Raw genomic sequence first — 10,851 nt, forward strand, 5'->3', positions numbered from 1 at the left:
ATGTTCTCTTGTTTCTGGGTCCAAAAGAATGTAGGTTTTATAGTCTTCAAAAAATTCTTTTTAGATATTCTCTAGGACTCTCATTATTTCACCTGTCTACCTTAGATAAATTTATAGGCCAAATTGATAGAAGCTTCTCTTAGGCTCACCCAACAGAATCTGAAGGTAGGCACATATCCTCTCCCTACCTTCAACAGCCTTACAATACCAGTTGGGAATGTTCAAAGTAAAGGCTGTACCTGTGTGAGCAACCGCTAGATCCAATTTCTAAGCTTCTCCCACAATTCTCTTACATTCTTCAGTTGTGAAAAAGAACGTGAAGCAGTTGTTGACAGTCATCACAGACGGGTTTATGAGTCAACATGATTGAATCTAAAAGACCTAGGAGATCTGAGGGTCTTTTTGAAAATGGAGGGAGGGGTCTATAACTTCCAATTATAAAGGTCATTACTGGCCAATGGTACATAGGACATAACTGTCTCCCCTGTACATCTGGGTGTTCAGAAGAGGAGAGGAGTATGGACATAGTAGAGTCAATTCCTCTGTGCAAAATAGTCTGAATGTGAGTTGGACTCACATTAGGTAAGGGCAACAATACTCATCAAAGGAAAAAGGCACAAGATGCCATTTCGATCTTACCGTGTGTGCACCAAATCAAAGGCATGTAAGTATAGCAGCAGCCATTAAAAGTCTCACTATCAAAAAAAAAATGCCCAGAACCAGATAATTTTCACACAAAATTCTATCATTCTAAGAGGAGTTATGGCCTATACTCCTCAAATCATTCCATAAAACAAAAACAGAAGGAATATTTCCCACTCTATTTTATGAGAGATTACAGTTACCCTGATATCTAAAACAAAAATCAATTTCCCTTATGGACTCTCATACAAACATAATCATTAAATAATTAAAAACATATTCCAAGAACACATTAAAAATATCATGTACAAAAACAAAGTAGGCTTTGTCTCAGGTGAATAGGGGTGCTTCGATATACAAAAATCAAACTTTAATTGGCCATGTAAACCAACTGACAGAAAAAACAGCAAATCAAATGCAAACAAAAAAAGCAAAAAACATGCTCATTAAACTGGATCCAGGAAAGGTCTTTAAGAAGCGACCCGTTAATGATAAAAGTTCTTCAGAGATTGCCACACAGATGATAGAGCTAAATATAATAATGGTAATATAGAAGAAGCCCATGTCAACATCAACTTAAATGGGGAGAAACTCAAAGCCACTGTACAAAAGCAAAGGCAAGTAGTGGTTTCTCATTCTCTTAAATCTACTCAATACAGCAGTTGAAGTCTTAATTAGAACAATAAGGCAACTGGTAATTAACAGGATAAATACATTAAGGTTGAAAGATTTTTATTTGCAGATATATAATACACATAAATTAGGTGAAAATTTTTACATGCCAGTTAAGTTAGGTCATCTATTCTGCCCAGTATAATGCAGACAGGTCTTTCCAAAGAGTCAGTTGAGCTGTGTTTCAGGCCAGTTGAATCCCAGGTTCAAGACATCAGACAAGAATAAAACATCAGCAGGGTAGATATCCGGTAGAGTGTCCAAGACCCTAGTGCTGCCCTTTCCCCACACACCATTTTGACATATTACAGCTCTTGTAAATCCAGGCTGCCTTTGCCCAGATTCACTGTAAATGCTCCAGCAATACTGTAGTCTAAACAGAAATCATTGGTAAAATGAGTGGTTGTTGCTGTTGGAAGACAGGTGTAGGTCATAGCTGTCAAGCTCCTAAAATATCTTTCAGCATTTGAGTGAGGGCTCCAAGCAAGGACAATGTATAGAAGCCAGGGAGCGAAATGTTTCCTCCACCAAGTAGGGATGTGACTCCACCATTGACTTCCACCCCACGGTCTCAGAGACTTCAGAAGCATGAAGTATAATGAAATCCATAGCTTTACTCTTCAGGTTCTCTGCTCTGTGGAGGTCAGCCAGGATGAGAGTGGGTACAGCATTTTTCACAGAGATGTTGCTGAACAGGGCATCCTCACACATGACCTTCAAGCCCTGCAGGGCATACTTATCAGCAGCTGCAAACAAACCAGTGGCCATTGAGTGGCTGTGGAGGTGTGGTGCCTTCCCTGTGTAAATGAAATGCATCATTTCCTTAAAGACTTGCAGGTGAATGTCATGGATTTCAATGCGGTTTGTTAAGCTCTCTAGCATTTCATGTTCAAACATGGCTCTGAAAACTGGAGAGTGAGCTGCTAGGATGGCCTTGTGAGATCTGAATTCCTGGCCAGCTTCCACCAGGCTGCAGTCTGAAGAGGGAATTTTCCCACAGCTCTCCTAGGTCTTCTGCCAATATTTGCATTGGATCCCTGATTGCAGGTATCATGTTCTGTCCAGGCCTGCTAAAGAAGGGTCCTGATATGCTCACCTTGCAACACAGGGTAAGCTTGTCTTCAGGGTGAAGCCAATGACTAGAGGAGGAAATCTCGAAGGATGAAATTTTTGCATCCCCAGTATCGATTTGGCAGAAACCTTAAAACATCTGAGATCTTTGTAATAATATATTTCTCTCCTTGGGCATTTATGACCCAGAACTGTACCTTTGCCCAAACTGCGCTCTTTGGACGACTGAGCAAACCCAGGTAAACAGACAGGTAATCTGTGCTTTCTTCATCAACACCGTTTGGGTATATTGTCAAACACCATTGTACTTCTTCACTGGCCTCTAATGAGAACCCTGGGCTTGTAATATTTTCCCGAATTCCATCCATGCAAAATGAAAAGTTTCTAATGGCCCACTCATAGCAGAAATTCTGAACACTGATGTGTGTGTAGCCACAACTCTTGACTTCCAGGTCCCTTGACATGTCTTCTGGAGGTAGTTTGGAGGTTAAAGTTGATCTGAAAGAAGTAATAGAAGTTACTATTCACTCTGTAGGATACAGTTATAGATATCCTTTAGATTTTATTTTCTCTGTCTGCTAAATTGTCCCTTTATATTCTTGGAAACTTGTATTTCTATTCAGTTTCTGTAGGTTTCCATATTTGTTCTACTGAAGATAAAACAGACTCACTACGACTGATAAATATCTCTCTCTCTCTGTCTCTGTCTCTGTCTGTCTCTCTGTGTTTGTGTCTCTCTCAGTCTCCAATATTCTCACTCATCCCAGCCATGGGTCTGTCTCTGTGTGTGTTTATTGAATCTTATGTCAGTTGTAACTACTTTTGACTATTCTATCTAACGTTGGAAGAGTTTGGAAGTGTACAAACAATCTCATTTCAATTGTGTAGTATTAATTGGGGTCCTGTAGCAAACATAAAGAATGAATTTCTCTATATACATAGAAAGTGGATGTATGAGAAAAATCTATATGCAGAGGTTGAGCTAATATAAATATGGCTAAAGTCAATACGCAATTATTCCACAAGGTTTGAAGTCTCAGGTCTTCTTCAGTATTGAACAGAATCCTGAAGAATTAGATTCAGATGCCAGTGAAGAAATGAGTTTGCTAGTAAGATGAGAGCAAGCAAGCAAAGACTCACAATTGACTTCTCCTATATACTTACATAGGCCTGCAATAGAAGTGGGGCCCAGTTAAGTGAATGTCTTCTAGTCTTAAGATCTGGATTAATGGTGTGTGTTTTACTGCCTCAAGACTCAGATTAAAAGTGTGTTTTTCTACCCAAACAGTCTGTAGTTGAACTGGATCTATCTACTTCAACATAAGTCACAAAATGTTAAAAGGCATCCCCTCCAGTATTTTAGGTTACTTAAGTCGACAGATAGTCTAAACATGAAGAAATTCACCACCAAAGTGATGTTTCATGACTGTGGTGCATTGGGCTGTCAGGAGGGGTGGGGGGTGCCTGATCTAGAAAAGAAATTAAAGACCCTTCTATGAGATTTGTCAGATAGGCTCCTAACTGTTATTTGGGGGGGGGGGAGCTCTGCAAGAATAAACTGGAGTGGGGCAACATTTGTGTTGTAAATAAACAAATAAATGATGAAGAAAAAGAAGCAAGTACAGAGAGAAAAGTAAGAGAGGATGCAGTTTTTCCAGGAGAGTTTTTCAGAGATAGGTTGAAAAGAGAGAAATGGAGATATGGGGGGAAAACAGAATGATACAGAGAACAAGGAAGGAGCCAGAAGAGTACAATAGTTGGTTAAGTTAGTTTGAGGCAAGGCAGAGCAGTTCAGGAAAAACTGAAAGAACACAGATTGAATCAGTTACAATGGAGAGGGGTTTTAAACCACCCAGCCAGACTTCAGAAAGAAGTAGGTAGGAGTGAATCATGCACCTAAAAGTGCCAGAGGCTAAAATGATTCTAGGCCTAGAATAGATTTTAAAAGGCTAGAAGCTTCCAGGACTAGGCATATGTTATCAAGTGGAGGCAGAAAGCCTCAGAGACGACAATAAATACAGATGAATAATAGTTATTTTTACAATAAGAACACTACAAAGTCTGCAGTAGCTCTATACCAGGTAGACAGCTGAGCTGCTCCATGCACAGTTCAGACCTGCTCCTGCATTTAGGAACAGAGGGTGAATGACTTCAGGGAAGCAAGGACCACTTGTCCCTCAGACAAAACCTGCCCACTTATCTCACTAAATAATTTCTACCTAGACAGATATAATTTCTCTTTTTATGTCTTTTCTCTGCTTTTTTATGTCTTTTTTATGTCCATTTCTGCCATTGCAAAATCTAACAAACATTTGACTTTCCTTCAGACAGAGCTGTAGCTTCAGCACCATCTTGGTTGGGGTCAGTTTTCTGAATGACTGCGATCTTTGTTATGGGCAGATGAGGTTTGCCTATGCTATTGCTTCAGCATCATCTTCGCTTAAGGCAGGTGACATGACTGGTTGTAGCTTCATTGCCATCTTAGTTAATGACAGTCCCACAACCATCCGCCATATTTGTTATAGACAGTTACAAACACACAGCCTTCTCACCTTAGAACAATCTTCGAGTCTCTAATTGCTATCCTGACTTGGTAAGTCATTATTTAATATTAATTTAAAGATTTACAACAGTAAAAAGTTAAAGATCACTGCCTTAATGATTGCATAACTCAGATATGTTTAATATTCATTAGCTCTCAATCTTTTCAGAAATCTGATAAATGTGACCTCACATATTTAAAGTTATTAGGACAGAGAATCCCAAAGCATAACAGGTACAATTACCCCCACCCCTACCTACCAAGGTCTCTGAGAAGAAATAGGCACAGTGATAAGACTGCCTAGATTGTGGTATGATAACCACTGAGAAACAGTACTCCATTGCCTTGCTGCTACCAGGGCTCAGCCTACACTGCTGTCAAACTGAGGATACCCAGAGAGTTAAATGTCTCATATTGCCTAGGACAGGGTGAGTCACTTTTCCAAAGTTCCTATTCCACAGGAAAAAGCTTCTCCTCTTCTGGGCCTAATGACCACACTGATCTGCCCGAGCTGTGATGGAGACCACGTGGGCCTGGGAAAAATGTCTAGGTAGTAGAGTATTGACCAACCACTCTCATTTTAGTTAATGACATCTGGGTTAAAATTTATTTTCCCCAAATTTCTGACTACATCGGTAGCTAAGATAACTACAGCTAGAAAACAGATATCTAGTTCCTCACCCCACGGTAATCTACCACCTTGTGAGCTCAGTAGTCAATTCATTAACTGGTTAAGACTACCAGATCTCTTGGCAAAAACAGACAGGTTTGCCTTAGTCACAGGCTTAGGATGAACGGTACACATGTTCAGATGTAACCTTTCACGGATATAACCTTCTCTTACTTTCTTTTCTAAACTCAGATTCCAGTGACTAATGCTTCATATTTCCTGTGCTTGTCATGCCACTGTCCTAACATGAACCAATAGAGTTCTTATAAATTAGCCTAATCCTAATAAAACATTCCATGATACAATCTAAATTGTATATCTCAAGTTCAAATTTGTTTCCTTTGACTGTCTTTAAACTACAGGTATAAAGTGTGTCTTGTGCTAAATCTATACTATCAGCTGACATATTTACAAATATAAGTATCCTTTTTTGGTTACCTTTTAACTACAGACTTAAGATGTTTCCCAGGCTAAATTATGTGATCAATTATCTTCACAAAGTTCTCAAATTTTCCAGTTTTTTAATTGTCTTTTCAATATATACTTCAAAATGATTCTCATTATAATGAATTTATATATATTCAGTTTCCTAAACAGAAGTGAAAGCCCTTCTTGCTCCTTCTGTTCCAGGAAAGGTTTTTGTAATCCCTATGCTCATTTTATAGACTGTTCACTCTGGCAACAAATGTATCTATCACTTATGTAAACTTATAAGCTCCAAGAAACACAATCAGACCCACCCCCCATGGGTCAGTCAGACGCCAGTTGCATAAGTAAACTATCAATCAATAGCCTAAGTTCCCTCTTGGGACCTATTCCAGAGGGTGGGATTCCTCTCCTGTTTCCTGGGATTGGAATGCCCCTCATCCAAACAGCCAAGCCCTAAGGGTTTCAAATGTACACCCAAGAATAATTCTTTCCTCCCAAACACGCTGAACTTTGTTCTCTACTATATATCATATACTAATACTACTATTACTATTAAACCCACCTCCACCCCCACCCACACACACATAATGTTTCAACATCCTGTCAGTTCAAGGAATTTACTCAAATCAACATCCATGTCAGTTCCAGAGAAGCAACCCACATACTCCAATCTACTCTCACAGACACAGACGCTTCTACTGGACCTACTGCTTCTACCTACAGATGGTTCCACAGACCCTTAATAGCAAGGAAACAGCCAACTCTCCTAAGACTGGATCAACAACAACATCCATATTTTCTTTGGTTTCCCAGAGACACATCACCTCAAAATCAGCAAGAAGTAGTTAAAGATCATGATGAACCTATTCCTGTTCCACCATAGTCTCTATCAAATTATTCCTCTAATTTTAAATTAATTCATAATGATGGAATTTTAGCATTCCTCCTAGGCTTCACCTAACAATTACCTGGCAACAACCAGATAGGCATGACTCACTGTAAAAAAGGCTGTTTGCCCCCTCCTTACTCTCTTACTCTCTCTTCCTCTTCCTCTCCCTGATTATAACCCCTTTCTCTGTCTCTCTGTCACCTTCCCCACTGCCCCTCTTTCTCCATGTGTTCCTGGCCACAAATTCTGATTCTTTTTCTCTCTCTTCTCTTCCTCTCTCTCTCTGAGTCACACAGTCTCTCTATACTCTATTTGTATGTCTGACTTTTTCTGCCTCTACTCCCTGCTCTTCCCTACTTAACTCCCCTTCCTATGCTCAAAATAACCTTGATTCTATACTAAAGCTATATATATATTTTTTTCTATATTCATCTATCTACTGATCTATCATCTATCTATACTATCTATATCATAAATAAACTATATTCTAAACTATATAATAAACTATATTCTATACAATGGGTGATACTCCCAGGGGAAGTGATGCCTCAGAATGGCCCTGACAACAGATAGCCCCTCCCACCCACATCATACCTAGTTCTAACAACCATATCCTGGCTCTCTTTTCATAAAATAAAAGAGTTATAATATCAAACTATCGATTAGTTTCAATAATGTTCAACATTCTGATTTCAAACATGTTGTATTAGTCAGGGGCCTATAGAGAATGTACAGAATAAGTTCCTCTGCACGAATAGAAACTGGATATATGAGAAAAACTTAAGGGTGGGGTCCAGCTACCAACAATGTCTGAAGCCAGTACTTACTTAGTCCACAAGGTTTGAAGTCTGTGGTATTCACGTTCTTCAGTATATGCTGGAATTCTGAAGAAGTGGGCTCTAACACCTATGAAAAATGGGCTTGCTAGTAAGATGAAAGCAAGCAGGCAAAAATACAAAGCTTCCTTCTTCCATGAGCTTATATAGACCTCCAGCAGAAGGTGTGGCCCAGTCTTCTGGTCTCAAAATCAGGATTAAAGGTGTGTAATTTCCTGACACAGGAATCAGATTAAAGGTGTGTTTTTTCTATCCAGAGTCTCTAAGTGAACTGGCTCTATGTTCTTCAAATTAAGAGAAAAAATAAAAGTTAAGTATGCAGTCTAGTATGGGACTTGACTTAATTCCAGTGTTACTCCAGATGGGACTAAGAGTAGCCATCATCAGTGTACTTTGGGAATTGTGGTCAATCATCCATAAATGAAGGGATCATGTCATTTTCTGCACAGGTAGTATTTATTCTTGTGGTGGTCTTACACTAATTCCTCCCACAAATATCATCAGAGAAGGGGTCTTAATTTGTCAGAAGTCTAAGTGTTCACAAAATGGAGGGCAGGTGGAAGAACTCCTACATGGTGGGAAGAAAGCACAGCCCCAAACCTCTGAAGGTGGCTTTCTTCTATCTTGTATATTAATCCAATCAGACCCACAGGCCCTGTGGTGACTCTCCCAAATTTGATTGGGGGTCTTGTAATTCCCCCTCAGGAAATCCTCCTTAAAAATCCTTTCCCAGATTCACCTAAGCATGTGGTTTAGGAATATCCTAAGTGCTTTTCGATTCAATCACTTTAACTGGCAGGATTCAGCTCATCAGTACCTCATAGTCTGCATACTCTTCAGGTGAGTTCTGACCTCTTCAGACTTGGAACTGCAGTGATTGCTCTGTTGGTCCTGAAAGGGAGAGAGTATTCTGTTTTCCAAGGTCTGCAGCATATATTGAACAGATATCATAGAGTGGGGTTTGTGATGTTTGTGCTTATGTAAAGTGACAGGTAAAATTCTACCTAGGTCTCTCCTCTCTCTAGTTTGTCATGTCTTAGTGAGAATTCACAGCATAGAAGACACAGAAACAATTTCAGTGATTCAATCACTTCAGCAGCTCCTGGCTCTCCTGTATATCTTGCTCCAAGTTTGCTTCTCTCAATAGTAGATTGATTTTTATTTTTTATTTCTGGATTAGACTTATCTCAAACTATGAGCATCAGTGACTGTATCTGGTGTTTTTGGGGCCATAATAAGAGGATCCCCTGAAAACTCTAACATTTGAGATGCTTGTAGACGATCACTGTGCAAACACCCCTTTGCAGGAAAGGTGCTCTAAAATGTTCTTTTCTTAGCTCTCAAGAGTAGGCTCCTGTAGGGTGGAAGTTCCCTCTTTCAGGAGAACTGAGACCCCCTGGTCATGAATCATGGACTTTGCTCATGAAATCTCTGTCACAGTGTAAAGCAGGGGTAATGTATTTGTAGGGAGGTGGATGGGAGGAATGATTTTACTAGAGACCTGCCAGAGACAAAAGTTTTTGTAGCACACAGGAGGAAGACAGGTAATAAGTGTGGTAATCATCCTCATACCAGAGCAACTAGTCATTATTAAAAAAACCAAAATGACCAGCAGACCAAATTAGCGTCTAGCCCTGAGATCTTGTAGACACTGGATCACCAACCAGGCAGTAAACACTAGCAGAGATGAGGCCTCCAACACATATACAGCAGAGGACTCCCAGGTCTGGGTTCAGTCAGAGAAGGTTCACCTACCCTCAAGAGGCTGGAGGCCCCAGGATATTTAGAGTTCTGGTGGGGTGGGTGGTGTCAGGACATCCTTGTGGAAATTTGGTGGTGTGAGGGGAGTGTGGGGGCAGGGCAGAATATGGGATGTGGGTGGGAGGGTCGATCAGGACGGGAACATAATCTGGAATGTAAAAATAAATAACTAAATAAAATTATTTAGAGATATGTAAAAAACAGACAAATGTACATAGAAATCTCAAGAGAGATGGACAGAGCAGGGGAGAGAGAGACATAGAAGAGAGAGAGACAGAGATGAGAGAGAAAGAAACAAAGACACACAGAGAGATAAAGAGAGACACAGTGACACTACACAGACAACCAGTGGTGGCTGGCACATATCCATGCTCCCAGAAAGAGGAGAATCTGGTGATGTCTTTCACAGTCTCTAGAACCTGGTACCTAAACTGAAGATGCCTTAACCATACTTACCTCAGAGGTTACAGTCCAGGCAGCAGTCAAATACTTTCCTGCAAAAGTCACTTTTATTTACACATATTAATTGTCATTTTTGAGGCTTTTTGTCTTGGTCTGTCGACATAGGACTAGTCCTGAAAGGTTCTAGCCTCTGTCAATTCTAACTAGGCTTAGAATGTTCTCTGCTTCTGAGATTTATGGCTGAACAAGCTCACCACTTTCTAATTCCTTCTCATCTCTGGCTGCCTGATTTCATTTGTTCTGGCTCGAAACTTCTCTCTACTTGTAACTGAGTCAATCTGGGTCTTCTCAGCTTCTCATGAATTGTTCACACGGTCTCATACTAACTTTGGAAATCAGTTTTAATATTCTGTCTCCACCTCACTCTCTGGCTTATTCTATCTTTACTTGTGTCTGTCCTTTACTCTCTTCAACCTCTCTCTGTACCACTGTCTCATTAAACCTGGCCTCTCTCCTTTACTCTCTGCACTGACCTCTTAAATAGCTTTCCTTCCTAAATCTTCTTGTCAGAGTTGAAGATATCCGTTTCTGTCTAATCCTTCTCTGATTTTTCAGTTTCTCTTCACACTGGTGCTTCTTTCTCCAAACAAATTTTATCTTCAGTGTTAGGAACTAATGATATATTAAGGGTATGTTTGTATTCCAACCAGAGGGATTAAAGGTGTCTCCTAAAGCTGAGCCACTCCATAACTAAAATATTGTACTTATATAAATTGATTTTGAGTTGTTTGTGTGGGCATTTTGGGGTCGAGGATTTCCTGTTACAAATCTGACTGATAAATTGCAAGTCTGAAGATTTGATTTTTTGGGGGGTTACAGATACTTGTTCAAAGTGACAGCCAGCATTCTGGTGGCTAGTCAAAGGTTTTTTGTTTGT

The 10,851-nt window shown here is 39.9% G+C and overlaps 1 pseudogene; it reads right to left on the minus strand.

Annotated features, from left to right (window-relative positions):
- Window positions 1-1,773: 1,773 nt before the first annotated feature.
- Window positions 1,774-2,849, minus strand: Tdpoz1-ps16 (TD and POZ domain containing 1, pseudogene 16; annotated as a pseudogene).
- Between the last annotated feature and the right edge of the window lie 8,002 nt (window positions 2,850-10,851).

This window comes from Rattus norvegicus, chromosome 2 (genome assembly GCF_036323735.1).
Source record: "Rattus norvegicus strain BN/NHsdMcwi chromosome 2, GRCr8, whole genome shotgun sequence".
NCBI lineage: Eukaryota > Metazoa > Chordata > Mammalia > Rodentia > Muridae > Rattus > Rattus norvegicus.